The 19,118-nt window shown below is 42.2% G+C and overlaps 1 protein-coding gene across 3 annotated transcripts in view; it reads left to right on the top strand.

Moving 5' to 3' along the window:
* Nucleotides 1–19,118, top strand: part of RAB27A (RAB27A, member RAS oncogene family) — a 233,549-nt gene that overhangs the window by 132,820 nt on the left and 81,611 nt on the right. The window lies entirely within an intron of this gene.

The following is a 19,118-nucleotide window of genomic DNA, read 5'->3' as shown; positions in this document are numbered from 1 at the left end:
AACTGAATACAGCCTATTGCTTTTAATGGGTCTGTACACACAGGGATGTAGATATCCATAAAATAGTGCCGTGTTTAGATCATAAAAAAAACAAAGATATGCATCGGTGGCGGTATACAAGTATGGGCAGAAATTACCTCCCCCCTTGAATAGTAGATTGTTATTTGAGTATTTGGCATTCTGGGCGCTAGAAGAATTTTTACGTGTGTGTGTATATATGCATGCGCTATATGGACCATACTTGTGTTCAGGGACTTCGCCAGGAAGATCAGGCATTCGTACATCAGTACTGTGTCCCTTAGGCCACAGTTACACAGGCGTACCAATCCATATGCCCTTGCAAACGGCCATCTTTGTCCCATTTATGTCTATTAGGATGCTGCACAGGCACAGCTGGCCCCAATTTGACAGCCATGTGGGTACATGCCCCCGAAGGCAAACAGTGTGCATTGGGCTTAGGTTCACACTGGGAACCGCATGTGAATCGCACCGTATTCCTTACCAATGCACATACGATTTCTGTGCGATGCGATTTAAGCCCATTCATTTTTGATGGCTCAAATTGCACAGCATATGCATCAAAAAGGTGCAGGCACTTTTTTTTTTTTTTTTTTAAATCCGCACTGATATCAGCAGATCACATGGGTGTTTATACTCATGTGATATGGTTTAGGCAAACGCACTGCATTTGCGACCTGCTTTTCGGGTGTAGTTAACTTTTCATTGACACCAGCAGGAGATTGCAGAACACAGTGCGATTGCGGCACGGGTAATGCGCAAGATTTGCTGTGTTTTCTGCACCGAATCAGTGTGAACCAGGGTTCAGGGACATGCACCTGTACGGCTGTCAAATTGGGACCAGTTGTTGTGTCCCAATAGACTTAAATGAAACACCTGTGCATTTGGCGCAAAACCGGCTATTCGCATGGGTGTGAGGATAGATACGCCCATGTGAATGAGGCCCTAGACTGATGTTTGTATCTGTGTATATGTTTTTTTCATTGTCATTTTATGAACAATATCTTTTTATTTCCACCAAGAGCTGAATAAATGCCAATGAAAGCAAAGGAGCAGTTTAACCTCAGCAGATAATTGGGTGGACAAATTATCCTTGGCAGCAAAAGTGCTGGCTAAAAAACAGGCTGTGTTCCACCACCGAGTAAAGTGTATTCCAAACATGCACTATTCAGACTAAGCAGATTATAATAATTGCCTAACAGAGGGTACTACAGCAGCGGTCAGTATATGCAGAGATGAAGGCAGCTAAAAATATTTTGTTTATTACCAGCATTTATATGGCACTGACAATTTATGCAGCTCATATATAGTACATTCATATCAGTCCCTGCACTCGAGGAGCTTACAATCTAAGATCCCTATCTCACATGCTCAAATACGCATACTAGAGACAACTTGACAATTTGGACAGGAGCCAATTAACCTACCAGCATGTTTTGGAGTGTGGGAGGAAACCAAAACACCTGTTGGAGATCCACCCAGGCACAGGGAAACCTTCAAACTCCATGCAGGTAGTGTCATGTTTAAGATTTGAACCGGTGACCCTAGTGTCACTCTTGATCCCACCCCCTTTTGTCCTAATTGCCTCACTGACCAGTAGAGAGATCCAAGAGATCGAACAGGGCAAAACTTGATTTTAACATGAATAGTTCAGATTTACTTAATTTAGGGAACCAGATCTAGTGTCCCCATTGGAAGTTTCCCTCTGTTACTTTTCTGAGGACAACCCAAAATTTGGGTAATTTACTTTCACTTTCAATGATAATGGTAAATAGGAAAAATAGAGAGAGAGGGGGAATCTCTAATGAAGGAACAGACCGCTATAAAAACTAGGGTTGCACCGATCCGATATTCGGATCGGAAATCGGCCCCGATCCGGACAAAATAGCCGGATCAGAGATCGGTAAAGTTTAGCTGTCCCACGGGCCGATCCGGTTTTTGCTTGGTAACGGCTCAGCCATCCCTTACTAGGTGCAGTAGTAGTATGGGAGGGGAGCCGCTACTTCCTGTATAGGTCCGGCTCACAGGCGGAGTGATATCAGATGCACTCCGCCTGTGAATGGAGGAGCCACACACATGAAGCAGCGGCTTTGCTCTGTACGTCAGCCGCTGGCTTTGTGTGTAGCTCCGGATCGGTTCCGTATCGGTATCGGCGATTTCACAATACCAGATATCGGTATCGGCTCCAAAAAAGTCGGAGCGGTGCATCCCTAATAAAAACTGACGTGTTCTAATCAATCTTCATTTTATGATCAAAAAGAATTACGCACTACTGTGGGGTGATACCACGAGTGCGTATGACATGGTAATCTGTGCCACATCCCATCCCATAACCTTACCTGCAGTGCCAACCATTGGGGGACCTTCAGTCGATGTGGTCTTCCTGGGTTAGACACATGCGGTTGGGTTACATGAAGAATCTTTTGGTTTGTGTTTTTTACCTTTTTGTATAAATATTTGTGATTATTGTTTTTTTCATTATTGGTGCCTAAAAGGTCCATGTTATTCTAGCCTCTATTTAACTCCAATTTCTACGCTATCCAAAACTAAAATAGTTTTGCTTTTAGTTATAATTTACGAAATTTGTGAGTTGAATAACAATTCAAGAATGGACATCTTATTACAGATGCCCATTGGTGATTGACTCCGCTGTATCTGGAATGCCTGCTATTCAAGGATAATGTACAAAGTAGAGTAACCCATGGCAGCAATAAAATGATGGAAGTTTGAATTTGGTTAATATGGCTAATCCACATCGCATATCATTAGTACTAAGATGAAAAAATATATAAAATCTTAACTCAGTGCTAAATTCTCAGGGAGTATATAACTCACCGGTAATTAAGTGAAAAATACAACTCCAAAATGTGTTAAAAAATCACTGTGCATATAGAAGATGCATAAATAACAATAAACGCAAATATCAATAGGTAATCACATACAAGAAAGGGACCATGTGCATATAAATGATCATACACATAAAGTGCAAATGGCAAATCAATATAATGATGAGAAGGTGTCCATGTGCAAAGTGCAGAATATTGAATAAATGTGCTTAAACGAAAACCCAAATATATAATGCACTGTTGGTAAAAATAAGTTCATAAAAAAAAAAAGTGTCCATGTGCAAGGTGCAGGAAGTACTGGATAAATGTGCTCTGACTGAGTGATATAAAGATTCACTCCAAAAGACGTGGCACCAATGTGAGCAAATCCCAGAAACCACCATCCAACACTGAGTGCAGTGGCTGCTCACCTCCAAACTGACTCAAATGAGCGTTGTTTACAGTGACTTGTCTCTGGATATCTCTCCACACAAGGACTTATCAGGGTTATTCTGAGTGAATCTCAATCAATATCTCCAATCGTAATGATAGATCAGCTGGTGGGATGTGACACATCGATATCCCATAGATATAATAGGGTAATCTTCTTAAATCTCCCCTTCATAAAGGGACATAATGGGAAAGGACTTCATGGTGTAGCATTAAAAACACTTTTATTGAAAACAATTGTAAAACGTACAGTTTAACAAGCATATACGAGTTGCTGCAATAGCGGTGAAGTGAATCCGATGCTTCTGGTCACGGCCATAGACCGGGAGTGATATAACCCGGCTCCTCCCGACGCGTTGCGTCACTGACCACACGTGACTTTCCCAAGGGTAAGAGATAAGTTAAGGGTAAGTTTACCCCTGAGAAAGTCACGTGTGGTCAGTGACGCAATGGGTCGGGAGGAGCCAAGTGACTTCACTTCTGGTCTACGGCCGTGACCGGAAGCATCGGATTCACTTCACCGGTATTGCGGCAACTCGTATATGCTTGCAAAACTAAGTTTTACTGTTTTCAATAAAAGTGTTTTTCATGCTACACCATGAAGTCCTTTCCCATTGTGTCCCTTTATGTGGGGGAGATTTAAGATGATTACCCTATGCTATTATAAAAAAATTGGGCAGGGCAATAACTGCACAGCATGAAGCAGATATCCTACAGAATGACCTGAACAAAATAACAGAGTGGGCAACGACATGGCAAATGAGGTTTAATGTGGAGAAGTGTAAGGTTTTGCATTTGGGGACTAAAAACATAAAAGCACAATACACTTTAGTGGGGGGGGGGGAACCTTTGGGGGAATCAAAAATAGAGAAGGATCTGGGAGTCTTTATAGAGGATAGACTAAGCAACAGCATGCAATGTCAAGCGGCAGCTGCCAAAGCCGGCAGAATATTAGCATGCATAAAGAAAGGGATGTATTCCAGAGCTAAAACTATAATCCTTCCACTTTATAAAACTCTGGTCCCATCGCATCTGGAGTATTCTGTCCAGTTCTGGTCGCCAGTCCTCAGGAGGGATGTGTTGGAGTTGGAGAGAGTCCAGAGAAGGGCAACTAAACTAATTAGGGGATTGGAGGACCTTAATTATGAAGAGCGTCGGCAATCGCTTGATTTGTTCTCCCTTGAGAAGAGACGCCTGAGAGGGGACATGATAGCAATTTATAAATACCTCAATGGTGATCTCAGCATAGAAAAAAAGCTATTCAGTTGAAAGGATTGCATGAGGACTCTGGGGCATACAATGCGATTAGATGAGAAGCGTTTTAACCTCAGGCAACGCAGGGGGTTCTACTGTTAGGGCTACAAGATTGTGGAATTCTCTACCACAAGAGGTGGTTTCTGCGGGAAGTATGGCTACTTTCAAAAGACTCTTGGACGTACATATCAAGGATCAGAACATTCAGGGGTATGAGAGATGATTACGGCCATACACACCTACACAGGTTGAACTCGATGGACTGTTGTCTTTATTCAACCTCAACTACTATGTAACTATATCCATGGGATAGCGATGTCACATCCCACCAGCTGATCTATCATTACGATTGGAGATATTGATTGAGATTCACTCAGAATAACTCTGATTATTCCTTGTGTGGAGAGATATCCAGAGACAAGTCCCTGTAAACAACACTCATTTGAGTCAGTTTGGAGGTGAGCAGCCATTGCACTCAGTGTTGGATGGTGGTTTCTTGGATTTGCTCACATTGGTGCCACGTCTTTTGGAGTGAATCTTTATATCACGCAGTCGAAGCACATTTATCCAGTACTTCCTGCACCTTGCACATAGACACTTTTTTCTTATGAACTTATTTTTACCAACAGTGCATTATATTTGGGTTTTCGTTTAAGCACATTTATTCAATATTCTGCACTTTGCACATGGACACCTTCTCATCATTCTATTTATTTGGCATTTGCACATTATGTGTATGATCATTTATATGCACATGGTCACTTTTTTGTATGTGGTTTCCTATTGATATTTACATTTATTGTTATTTATTTATGCATCTTTTATATGCACAGTGATGTTATAACACATTTTGAGTTGTATTTTTCACTTACTTACCGGTGAGTTATATACTCACTGAGAGATTGGCACCGATTTAATGTTTTATATATTTTTTCTCTTATATGGTATGTGGTGACACTACAAAATTGGCAGCTTTCTTCTTTATTTGATTTTTATCACATTTTGCACATTCACTTACTTCATTGGTAGCGCATTGGCCTTCCTTTCAGATATCATTACTGCTGCTTCTTCTGCTTTATTAAAAAGCCTTCATTCCAGTTGTAGTTTCATCTCGTGTTATATAGCTAAACACGTGTGTTACATTACTATTGTACATTTACCCAGGACATGATCATACCATACCATGATGGCTGTACGTCTAACAGTGTTCCTAAAATGACTGTATAGGATGAGTGTGAATCACAATTTACACATAGCTATTACCAGTAATGTAGCGCCTTAAATCATTTTACAGAGGCTTGATGTATAGGAAAGCACATGGAGAGTTTCCTATAGAGAGGTCTGCTGTCAGAGCACAGGTGTGGTTTTTTGCTGTGACATGATTCTCACTTTTAGGTCAGACCAGTTAGGAGGAAAACTAGTCATCAACAAGGAAAGAAAACCTTGCAAGGCCGAGGCTTAGTAATGTGTAAAATGCTGTTCTGCATAGCCGAAACTGCTGCCTTCTCATGACTATTGGAGGGTGGAGAGCCCACTGGTATTTGTGTAAGGTGGTGACAGCTTGTTATACTCTCATAATAGAAGTGTGACCTAGTGACAACCCGGGGACTGCATACATATAAAACGAGAGCTAGTTATGTGTGTGGATATTGCTTTTTTCATATTTTATCTGCTTATTTTACATTATAGCAGTGGCCGTGTGCAGGGCTTTTTTTCTCAGGATAGGTGCAGGAACTTCCCCCTTCTTAGTGACCCTTTGTGTCTGCCCCCTACCCACCTCTGAGCATTGCCCCTTTTAGAGAATACAAAACCCAAGTATCCTTTTGTTCTACTTATTTAAAAATTTAATGCAAATTACTAACAAGAAAGACAGTAGAATACATCCCGTGCAGTGAGCAACAATAGACCCAGCAACAGTAGATCCCCCCCCAATTAACAATAGACCCCACTTCTGCAACAATAGATCCTCCACACAATAACAGACTTTCCCCCCTCCTCCCAGCAACAAAGGACCCCCCCCCCCATGAGAAAATACCATCCCAGCAACAAAAGACCCCCATCATTAACAAAAGATCCCCCAACAGCTATCAATAGACCCTCAAACAGCCGGAAACAATAGACCTCACCATCAACAGTAGATCCCTGGCAGCAACAATAAACCCCCCCCACACAAAAATAGATCCCCCAGCAGCCAGCATCAATAGACACTCCAGCACACTCAGTACTCATTGCCATTATGTACAGTAATTGCTGGAGGTGCCAGAACTGTGTTCCCCCGATGTTCCTGCTCAAAAAAAGACCACAGGACTAGTAACATGACTATTTCTTTGTAAAGAAAAAAACATTAGCAGTAAGGGGACATAGAGCTCTAAAGTCTGTATTGAAGATCTGAGGACAGTCAGATAAAGGGCTCTTTCACACGGACGTTCCGTATGTCCGTAAATCACCCCATCCGTTTGCGGGTGATATACGGACATAATGAATGTCTATGGGATTGCGGATCCACTGACATCCAATTTTCGTCCTTTCAGTTCTGTTCCATTTTTTGGAACGGAACAGAACCCTATTTTTGTTCCGTTTTAAAAAACGGAACGGGTGCAAAATCAGATGCCGCAATGCCCATAGACATACATTATGTCCGTATATCATCCGCAAACGGATGGGATGATATGCGGACATACGGAGCCGATGACCCGAATGTCATCCGTGTCCGTAAAAAAAAAAAAAAAAAGTGCCGGAGCGGATCGCAATACCATCCGCTCCGTGTGAAAGAGCCCTAAGATTATAGAGGGCAGAAGGGGGGGGGGGGGGTTTCAGCATGTTGGCCTCAACCCCAAACTGAAAATATTTCTTAGTGATTTTTAGACGAAGTTCACCTTTTGGTTAAAAAAAAAAAAAAAAAATAACAAATGCACATGGTTTTGCAGGTAAAAGAATGTTTATTATTCATTTTTTTTTTTTTTATACGTAGGAGCCTGAAAAAGCATTGAATCATTGAATCTGCAATCCATGGATCGCAGGTGCAATGTCAGGCTCCTGCAGACACTGCCTACAGCTCTCTGTCACTATCTCAGGTATGCAGAAAGTGTCAATGGACTTTAAGGATGCTGATTAGCATGTCTATACTCCATTGAGAACTAAAAGTTGAGAACTACAAATGGATTAACCACTTAAGTCCGGGAAGATTTTACCCCCTTCCTGATCAGGGCCTATTTTGCGATTCGGCACTGTGTGACTTTAACGGACAATTGCGTGGTCGTGCGACGCTATACCTAAACAAATTTGACGTCCTTTTTTTTCCCACAAACAGAGCTTTCTTTTGGTGGTATTTGATCACCTGTGCGATTTTTTTTTTTTTTTTTTTTTTTTTTTTATAAACAAAAAAAGAGCGTCAATTTTGCAAAAATAACAATATTTTTCCCATTTTTTTATATGAAATTCCCCCCCAAAAAAATGTAAAAATCTAAATTTTTTAACATTTTCGGCCAATTTGTTTTATGCTACATGTTTGGTAAAAAAAATCGCAAAAAGCGTATTTTGATTGGTTTGCGCAAAAGTTATCGCGTTTACTAACAAAGGGAAAGATTTGTGTCATTTTTGTTGTTTTTTTTTTTTTTTTTAACGCGTAATGGCGGCGATCTGCGTTTTTTTTTTTTTTTTTTTGTGGTACTGCGACATTGCGGCGGACAGATCGGACCCTTGACTGACATTTTTGACACTTTTGGGGTTACCAGTGACATTTCTACAGTAATCAGTGCTATACATATGCACTGTTACTGTAAAATTACACTGGCAGTGAAGGGGTTAACTTTTTTTTGAGAGGGAGGGGTTATGTGTGGCGTGATTCTAACTGTGATTGGCTGTGGCTTGAGCTGTAGAAACAGTGATCAACGGTCCTACATAGTAGAACCGTATGATCAGTGTTTCTACACAGGGGAGAATGACAGGCGGCTTGTTTACATCAGCCGCCTGCCTTTCTCCCTCTGCAGCGACGATCGCCGAGTGACCGGCGTACATCGGGTCCGCCGGTCACACGCGCGGGGGGGGGGGGGGGTCCGTGACCACGCCTCCGGGAGCGCGCGCTCGCTCCCTAGACCCTCACAGGCTAGCGACGTAGATCTACGTCACTCTGCCTGTGAGGGGCTGACTGCCGACGTGAATAGTCGTGCGGCAGTCGGCAAGTGGTTAAATTCATTATTTTCTCAAAAATTCTACAAACGATACGCCATAATGACAACAAGAAAGTAGTTTGTTTTAAATCTTTGCAAATGTATCAAAAATAAAAAAATGAAAGAAAAATCACATAACTATTCACAGCCTTTGCCATGACACTCAAAATTGAGCTCAGATGCATCCTATTTCCACTGATTATCTCTTGAGTTGTTTCTACAACTTGATTGGAGTCCACCTGTGGTAAATACAGTTGCTTGGACATGATTTGGAAAGGCACACACCTGCCTATATAAGGTCCCACAGTTAACAGTGTATGTCGGAGCACAAACCAAACCATGAAGTCCAAGGAATTGTCTGTAGACCTCCGAGAGCATTGTATCGAGCACAGATCTGGGTAAGGATACAGCAACATTTCTGCAGCATTGAAGGTCTCTATGAGCACAGTGGCCTCCATTATCCATGAATGGAAGAAGTTTGGAATCACCAGGACTCTTTCTAGAGTGGCCTGCCCGGCCAAACTTTGCAATCGGGGGAGAAGGGACTTTGTTTGGGAGGTGACCAAGAACCCGATGGTCACTTTGACAGAGCTTCAGCATTTTTCTGTGGAGAGAGGAGAATCTTCCAGAAGAATAACCATCTCTGCAGCACTCCACCATTCGGGTCTGTATGGTAGTGGCCAGACAGAAGCCACTCCTCAGTAAAAGGCACATGACAGCATGCCTGGAGTTTGGCAAAAGGCACCTGGAAGACTCTCAAACCATGAGAAACAAAATTCTCTGGTCTGATGAAAAAAAGATTAAACTCTTTGGCCTGAAAGGCAACCATTATGTCTGGAGGACACCAGGCACCACTCATTACCTGGCTAATATCATCCCTACAGTGAAGCATGGTGGTGGCAGCAATGGCAGGCACTGAGAGACTAGTCGGGAAAGATGAATGCAAGTATGTGCAGATACATCCTTGTTGAAAACCTGCTCCAGAGCGCTCTGGACCTCAGACTGGGGCGAAGGTTCATCTTCCAACCACACAACGATCCTAAGCTCACAGCCAAGATAACAAAGGAGTGGCTGCAGGACAACTCTGAATGTTCTTGAGTGGCCCAGACGTGAACCCGATTGAACATCTCTGGAGAGATCTGAAAATGGCTGTGCACCAATGTTCCCCATCCAACCTGATGGAACTTGAGAGAGAGGTCCTGCAAAGAAGAATGGCTGTGAATACTTATGTACATGTGATTTTTATTGTTTTTTTATTTTTACAAAATTTGCAAAGATTTCCAACAAACTTCTTTCACACTGTCATTATGGGGTATTGTTTGGAATAAGGCTGTAACATAACAAAATGTGGAAAATTTAAGCGTTGTGAATACTTTTTGGATAGACTGTATATTTAACAATTGTTTGGTTTACTAAATTATGGATTGTTTGCAGTGTTTTTGGTGTATAGGGCAGCGCCTACCTTTTCAAACCTATTTTGATAGTGCATTCTTTGCACTTAAAGCGGAGTGCCGGCCACAAAATCGACATAATTCATTTTGGGCCATCCGCTTGCTTTTGGTCACCTGAAAAAGAAATGGATAGTTACGATTTTTTTTTTTTGTTTACTTACCTGGTTATTGAAGAAAAATATACTCAACCTTTCTTCCACTTCCTCCCTCTGCGGCCGCGGCCCGCACCGTCGCTTCCGGTTTGCGATGATTCCTGGGAGCTGAACGTCATCGCTCCCAGGAATCAATGCGCCTGCACCAGCCCCGCTCGTCACTTCCAGTGCGGGCGCATCATTCCCTGCTAAACAGCTTCTGGGCATGCCCAGAAGCTGTGGAGGGATGACACGCCGGCGCCGGAAGTGACGATCAGGGCCGGTGCAGGCGCATTCTGGGAGAAGAGGACACGGAAGAGGAAGCAGAAGAGGACGCGCTGGCTTCAGCTGCCCACATCCGAGATGGCAGCGCTGAAGAAGAAATTTTCAAGGTAAGTATTTCTTCTAAAAGGTAAGTGCGACCCGGGACAGTACAGAGGCTATCCATTGTGGAATGTACTAGCCCTGACTGTCCCGGGGGTATTTTTATTGAAAAAACATTTTCGTGGCCGGAACTCCGCTTTAAAGGGGCAGCAACCTTGATTAATAAGTGTGATTAATTGATTCTTGGGTTGGCGCCCTTCATATTTAATGTATTACAAAAGGAACTTGCAGTTTAATCACAGATCAATGTGAATGAATGATACAGCTGTGCGGGCGGCGCCTCATACATCCATGGCAATTTTTAAATGCTACAGTGGCTGCAGGGAGAAAAACCCCTGCCTGCTGTCACAGGGGAAGGGGGTGTGGGGGGCTGGTGATTACCAACATGATATGTTACACCTTTAATACACGTGTAACTTGTTATTAAAGGTGAACCTGTACATAAAAGTGCATCTCCAGGATAGGTTCGCCCCCCCCCCCCCCTTTCCCGAACTGATCATTGGATGAGGAAAAAAAATACATATTTTTATATATATATATATATATATATATATATATATATATAAATAGTTTAGCCCTTTACCTAATCCAGCCCGCGCTTTAGCCCTAGAGCCTTCTCCTTATCTGTTTACATCCCGCGTGGGTCTTTCTTCACACACTCACGTCACTACCTATTGGATGTCTCCTGGCAGGGTCCTCTTTGGATCCAGAAGAGGGCTGATGTCAGCGGAGCGAGGTTGAGGAGCAGTCTTGGGCACCATTAGGATGCTGGTCCTCCACACCTGGAAATAGTGGTGGTGAGGGACCTGGACAGGGGACTTGGGTGAATATAGCTGGCTTCACAACATAAAGGAAAAAAAAAAGGCCTGGCAGAATGGATGATTGAGAAGGGGGCAAAAATACCCCGGTATGTAGCTTTAAAGCGGAACTTCACCCTTTATTAAAAATTACAACAGACACCTTTAGAAATGTTTAGTAAGGGCAAACTGATACTTGTAGATCATTGCAGGCTTTTGATTTCATGCATATTGTATTTTTTTCTCCCTATTTGTCTTATGGTGGCCATTTTCACAATGGGCAAATTATTCCATCTCCCTTGGCGTCCTGGAACTCTGGTTTTGCCTCCTGGGGCATGTGATAGAGGACATCATCACTTGAGGTGGAAGGTACTGGGGATGTAGCCCCCCAAGGCTGCGACTGTGAGGCCAAGCTTACATCACCAGTGCCTCACTCAACCAGGAAGTAAAAAACGCATTTGTAAGTCCGTAACCATGAACAACGAATGCTGTTGTTTTTAGTGAAAGGGAAAAGGTCTTCATTATAATATTGTATGCCTTTGATGCACCAAATTGTTATGCATTCCATTATTGGGAATTTACTGAAGAGTTCTCCTACTGTACTCCAGCATACACAAAGATTGTGTTCATAGCCATGACCATTTTATATACTTACTATGGTTAATTTGCTGTAGATAGTAATTTTCTTGATGTTTATGATGTACCTGTGGGTTAAGTAAGCAGCATCCATATAATTTAAGGAGGAGCAGCCAGTGCTCTGGTGCTATTATCTTCAAAAGGATTTTTGGAAGGCATTTTAAGTTCCACTTTGAAGAATCCTTGAGACTGCCCTCCTAGGTGTTGTTTAACTAGTTTTGTTACTTCAGGTTAACCATTAACAATCAGAGCCAGATGCACGTCTAATGAATATATTCATGCCCGCCATGTATGTTAATGGTCTGTGGAGGAGTTCTAAAAATAACAGCATTTACATTACACTTACTAAGATGTGATTAATGTAGCCACTCAGACCATAGTCCTTTTTTGTGATTATTGCAGCTGAAACTTTTAAAGTAAACCTGTCCCAAACCCAGGCCTCTCAAACTTGAGTGTGTGATAGAAAAAGTGAAAAAGCAGTACAGTCTGCAATGTCACCTGCAAATCTTGTTGGTCAGTGCAGCAACTCTTCAATGTAAGGCTGGGTTTACATTCGTGGCAGTGCTTACCGCCCCTCTGAAAAGTGATCTGCAGTGGATCACTTTTCAGAGGTTTTTGACAGGTGATGAGGTGAAAAGTTGCCTTCTCACTGCTTGTTTTAACCTTGTAAATGCTGCACCACCTTGCTGCAACCGTGTGAATTACACGTTGCTGCAGGGTAGTCCAATTCTCTTTAATCAGGGATGGTAATCTAAATTTCATCCCGGGCTGCATCAGCATTATGGTTGCCTTCAAAGGTCCAACTGTATCTGTAAGACTATTTAAATGTATCCACTGCTTTTTTTTTTTTCTCAAGATAATCGGTGCAGAAACTCAATTACACCTAAACCCAGACTTTAGGGGTTTGCTAAATACAGAGTGCAGGGGCGCCCTGTGCGCAGAGTGCAGCGTTCAGGGGCGCCCTGTGCGCAGAGTGCAGCGCGTAGGCATGTTCTACATACATAGTGCAGGGATTAGGGGTTCCACCACATTCCAGCCTGAAAAAAGCCCTGGGAACAAGGGCCACATGTAATGGCTTAGAAGGGCAGATTCGGGCCACGGGCCTTGAGTTTAACAAATGTGCCTTAAACAAATCATATTCAATGCTGGGATAATTTTTGCCACGAAGCAAAGCAAAAAGCCATTGTCCATGTGCGTTCTGACTCTATGCTCGCCCAGCGCATGGCAGTAGAGGCTGCTGGTGCTGTGTTCAAACGGCAATATCTCATTTGTAGCGCACTTGTATTGTTCTTACATTTCTAAGCATAGTATTACCCATGCACTTAGTGGACACTGCCAGAGCCATCCGATTGTACTGCCCATGTTGTGTCTGGGCACAGCACCAGGGGCTTTCTACTGGGCATTCACTGGTGGACATGGTGCCAGCAGCTCCTACTGCTGTGCACAGGGCATGTTTCCGACTAGGAATTAGGGAAACCGCTAGCAATAATCGCATGTAAAATCCGACAGGCTGGTTGTACCCAAGTTGATCGATCAATCAACTTGGATACATTGACTGCTCCTACATGTTTCAATTTTCGGGATTGGAACAGTCTATGGCCAGCTTTGGACCTGCTGTGATGTGTAAATGACCCCTGACAAGCACTATAGACCGATAAAGTGATTAGACATCTCCCTAAAAGGAACCTGTACTGAAAGGACTATATAGGGTGCCTTTGGCCGTTTTCTTGAGATGCTAAAGTGCCTTGCTGTGTCTCAGTTCACTACTTTGCCTACTTACTGCCTTGAATGAGTATACAGCAAGAAAAATCAAACCTTCTGATCATCTCGTATAGTCTGTTCCAGATTGGTGACTCAGGAATTATTGAAGCCACTAGATCAGCATGACAGTAAGGCCTCTTTAACACAGGTGTACTTTGGCATATGTTCATTTTTATTTGTTTGCACTGGATGCACAGATGTGTCATGTATCCACATGCAGGCAGTCTCCTTCATGTCAGTTGGGATGCAGCGACTGCATAGACACAGCTGCTGCTCCCAATTTGACATCCATGCCGTTGGGTATCCACAAACTCATACCCACGCGGGTGTCAATGGTGTCCATGCAGCTGCTGCTCCCAATTGATATGAATGGTACTGCCTGCATACAGATGCATAGAACACCTGTGCATCCCATGCAGGCAAACATGGTCCTTGCTTGGGAGTATGCTTAGGAACGCCTTTGTGAATGAGGCTTGAGGCATTTTTAGGAGGAGAGGAGCATAATGGTATCATAATATAACTGTGTTTTTATTTTTTTATAGATAAACTTTAGCAAATTTCCAGAGATTTCTGGTAGAAGTTGCAACTCTGTGTAATCTAGAAAATCTTATGCTATATCTTCCTTTTTGATCTGAAGATATTCATTATTGCATAAATCCTACAAATCCCTAACATGCTACGGTTGAGAGCTTTATTTCTTTATTAGGCTTCATCTTTTCTAAATGTCGGGAAAGACACAAGGGGAAGCCATAAAACTGCCTGTGGAAGGCAAATAAGCTGGTCATACCCTGATAGAATATTTTTGTTCGGCCTGAAAGCTGAACCAAAGAAGTCTAACAGTTCCTCCAGCCATACAAATAACATGAATGGACGAACCCTCACCCCCCTAAATAGACTATTGTATTCTGACAGCTACTAGAACCAGCTGTCAGAATATCCACACAGTGTCTGCAGCTGTTCAGGCGTAGTTCAGTTAAGTTTTCTGCCTTGCTCACCAACTGTTAGATTTTTTGGTGGAGTTCTGTTACAGTTGAAATTCTAGCAGTGAATGCCCAGCTTTAGGAAACCTTAGTAAGGCAGGCCACAGATTACCATGGGTGGAAAGAAAGAAAATTGCTTTATTCCCCCATTAGCACAGTCAGTATTGATAGGGCATCCACCCCGCAGCGCTTTTGTATTCTGCCGGTGGGGAGTGTGGAGAGCCTTCCCTGCTGGCAGAACACAATAATTAGTGTTGCTGGCTATAGCCAGCAGTACATCGTTCCGGAAAACCCGATCGGCTGGTTGTAAACAAGATCAACTTGTGTACGACCAGTGTACCCATACATTGATCAAAATTCGGATTATCCCTGCTGAACCGGCCAAATTTTGATCCATGTAAGGCTGGCTTAAGTGTACAGTCCTGCTCAAAAGTTTGCATACCCTAGCAGGAATCGTGAAAGTTTGCCATTGATCTAGAAAATATGAATGATCATGCCAAAAAACTGTCTTTTATTTAAGTATAGTGATCATATGAAGCCATTTATTATCACATGGTTGCTTGGCTAATTTTTAAAATTGAATAACTGAAATCACCATACAACAATACATGAACAAAAATGAGCTGCAAGGTCGAGTTGCCACATAAAAGCCCAGTTAAAATACACCAATCACCTTGACACGCCTCACCAGACTTTTTTGTGGCACTGGCATAGTAAAGGCTTCTTTCTGGCAACTCAAGTATTTTTGTATTTTGCTCCTTGAAACAACCACACTGTCTTTTTCCAGAGCCTATACTCCTTCTGAGGTTACCTGTGGGTTTTTCTTTGTATCCCGAACAATTCTTCTGGCAGTTGTGGCTGCAATCTTTCTTGGTCTACCTGATCTTGACTTGGTATTAAGAGATTCCTGAATTATCCACTTCTTTAAGTGATTGAACAGTACTAACTGGAATATTAAAGGCTTTTGATATAGTTTTAAATTATTTTCCATCATTAAAAGGTCCTTTACCTTGCTAGGCAGGTCTTTTGACAGTTCTTTTCTGCTCCCCATGGCTCAGTATTAAAATAGAACCATAGGCAAAACATTTTTCATCTTGGATAGAGCAAAGGAGGGTTGCAAGCTCTGTCAGATTTTTTTTTCCCCCCATCTGTGCCCCATTTCAGAGATTTCCCTTCACTTCCTGTACCATAGCCAAATAGGAATGGAGAGCAAATTCCTTGGGGACCCCCAGGTCCCCAGGACTAGTGTTCCAATTGGAAGATTTTCCTTCTAATACTTTTTTGGGGACAACCCAAAAATGTAGGAAGGTTTTTCTTTATTTTCACTTTTTCAAGAATTATGCTAAACAGGACAAATAGGGTAAATCTCCTTAACGTGCAGAGGCAGCAAAAAAAGAAAAAAACAGATAGGGGTTCTAATCCCTCTCCATTCTATATAAAACTAAAAAAACTGTTTTGCCTTTTGTTATACTTTAAGTCTGCGCAGTCCATTCACGTGTTGGCTAACAAACTCATTGACTATTTATACACAGACACTAATTGCATATTAAAAAGCCACAGCTGTGGGAAATTAACCTTTAATTGCCATTTGAACCTGTGTGTGTCACCTTGTGTGTCTGTACCAAGGCCAAACATTCCAGGGCAGGGAAACTTTTTTAATAAGGGCCATTTGGGCGATTTCTGTTATTTAAAAATGAGCCAAACAACTATGCGATAATAAATTGCTTCATATGATCGTTATCCTTAAATAAAAGATCAGTATGATCAGTCATATTCTTAATATCAATGACAAAATATCATGATTATTGCCAGGGTATGCAAACTTTTGAGCACAACTGTACAGTGCCTTGAAAAAGTATTCATACCCCTTGGATTTTTCAAAATTTTATGTTACAATCAAAAACGTAAATGTATTTTATTGGGATTTTATGTGATAGACCAACACAAAGTGGCACATAATTGTGAAGTGGAAGAAAAATAAAAATGGTTATTCAAAATGTTTTGCATATAAATATGTGAAAAGTGTGGCGTACATTTGTGTTTAGCCCCTCCTGAGTCAATACTTTGTAGAACCACCTTTCACTGCAGTTACAGCTGCAAGTCTTTTTGGGGATGTCTCTACCAGCTTTGCAGATCTAGAGAGTGACATTTTTGCCCATTCTTCTTTGCAAAAATAGCTCAAGCTCTGTCATAGATTGAGGGCGTCTGTGAACAACAATTTTCAAGTCTTGCCACAGATTTTCAACTGGATTTAGGTCTGAACTTTGACTGGGCCCATCTAACACATGAATATGCTTTGATCTAAACTATTCCATTGTAGTTCTGGCTGTATTTTTAGGGTTTTTAGTCTGCTGTAAGGTGAACCTCTGCCTTAGTATCAAGTCTTTTGCAGACTATAACAGGTTTTCTTCTTAGATTGCCCTGTATTTGGCTCCATCCATCTTCCCATCAACTCTGAGCAGCTTCCCTGTCCCTGCTGAAGAAAAGCATCCCCACAACATAATGCTGTCGCCATCGTGTTTCACAGTTGGGATGGTGTGTTCAGGGTGATGTGCAGTGCTAGTTTTCCGCCACACAGCATTTTGCTTTTAGGCCAAAAAGTTCAATTTTAGTCCCATCTGACCAGAGCGCACCTTCTTCCACATGTTTGCTGTGTCCCCCACATGGCCTCTCACAAACTGCAAACAGGATTTCTTATGGCTTTCTTTCTTTCAACAATGGCTTTCTTATTGCCACTCTTCCATAAAGGACAGATTTGTGGAGTGCACGACTAATAATTGTCCTGTGGACAGATTCTCCCACCTGAGCTGTGGATCTCTGCAGCTTCTCCAGAGTTACCATGGGCCTCTTGGCTGCTTCCCTAAATCAATGCTCTTCCTTGCCCGGCCTTTCAGTTTAGGTGAATGGCCATGTCTTGGTAGGTTTGCAGCTGTGCCATACTCTTTCCACTTTCAGATGATGGATTAAACCGTGCTCCATGAGATGTTCAAAGCTTGGGTTTTTTTTTTTTTTTATAACCTAACCCTGCTTTGAACTTCTCCACAACTTTATCCCTCACCTGTCTGGTGTGTTCCTTGGCCTTCACGATGCCTTTTGTTCACAAATGTTCTCTAACAAACCTCTGAGGGCTTTACAGAACAGCTGTATTTATACTGAGATTAAATTACATTCAGGTGAACTCTATTTCTTAATTAGGTGACGTCTGATGGCAATAGGTTTCACTAGATTTTAGTTAGGGGTATCCGAGTAAAGGGGGCCGAATACAAACGCTCGCCACACTTTTTTTAGATATTTATCTGTAAAAAAAAAAATCTTTATCATTTTTTTTCCACTTCACAATTATGTGCCACTTTTGTGTTCGTTTATCACATAAAATCCCAAGGAAATGAATTTACGTTTGATCCGATTCTGGTGCGGACCCAAAAAAGGGTCCTGTGCGAGTTGTGTCCGAATGCGATGCAAATTCAGCCATACAAACCCTTAAAGCAGAACTAAACTTTTCACAATACTCTCCTCTACATTGCAGCAATGCAACAATTAATTTCCCCGCCGCCCACTGCCATTTTTTTCTCCTATGCTACTTCCAGGTATCGGTTTTCTGTCTCTTGAATAGCCAGAGATGACATGATCACTTGCATGGTAGTCAGCCATTCTGGCATAGCTGGAGTGTAATGCATGCTGAGCTGCATATGCACAGCTCAGCAGACGTGCACTAGAAGACTACGAGCAGGCAGGTAAGTGTGTCTTATTGCAGAACAGACCTAGCATATCTCTTCTGCAAAAGCTGCCTGCTTGCTATTTTTTTTTTAATTCTAGGTTTAGCTCCCCTTTATTTCCTCTCCTGTAGTGTTTCTGATGCTAGCTCAGATTAATCGCTTTATTTTTACTGTAGATGACATAACTGGCCTGCTGCCTGGAAGTCTCGAAGTCTAACTACTTTCAGAAGAGCCAGGCTTCTACCAACATTCTTAAAGCGGTAGTAAACCTCAGCCTTTTTAAAGAGCCAGGCTTCTACCAACATTCTTAAAGCGGTAGTAAACCTCAGCCTTTTTAAAGAGCCAGGCTTCTACCAACATTCTTAAAGCGGTAGTAAACCTCAGCCTTTTTAAAAGGGAAATTAAAAAAACCCCTGCAAGGCCAAGTTATAATGCACTAGTATGCCTTGCATTTTAGCGCATTATGTGAAAATTTACCTTAAAGCGAGTTCCACCCAGTGAACTTTTTTTTCTCTAGCGCTCATCGACAGACGTAGTCCTCGGTGA

This window comes from Pelophylax lessonae (assembly GCF_965119305.1).
Source record: "Pelophylax lessonae genome assembly, chromosome: 4".
NCBI lineage: Eukaryota > Metazoa > Chordata > Amphibia > Anura > Ranidae > Pelophylax > Pelophylax lessonae.
This window is presented reverse-complemented; position numbering and strand designations above follow the sequence as displayed.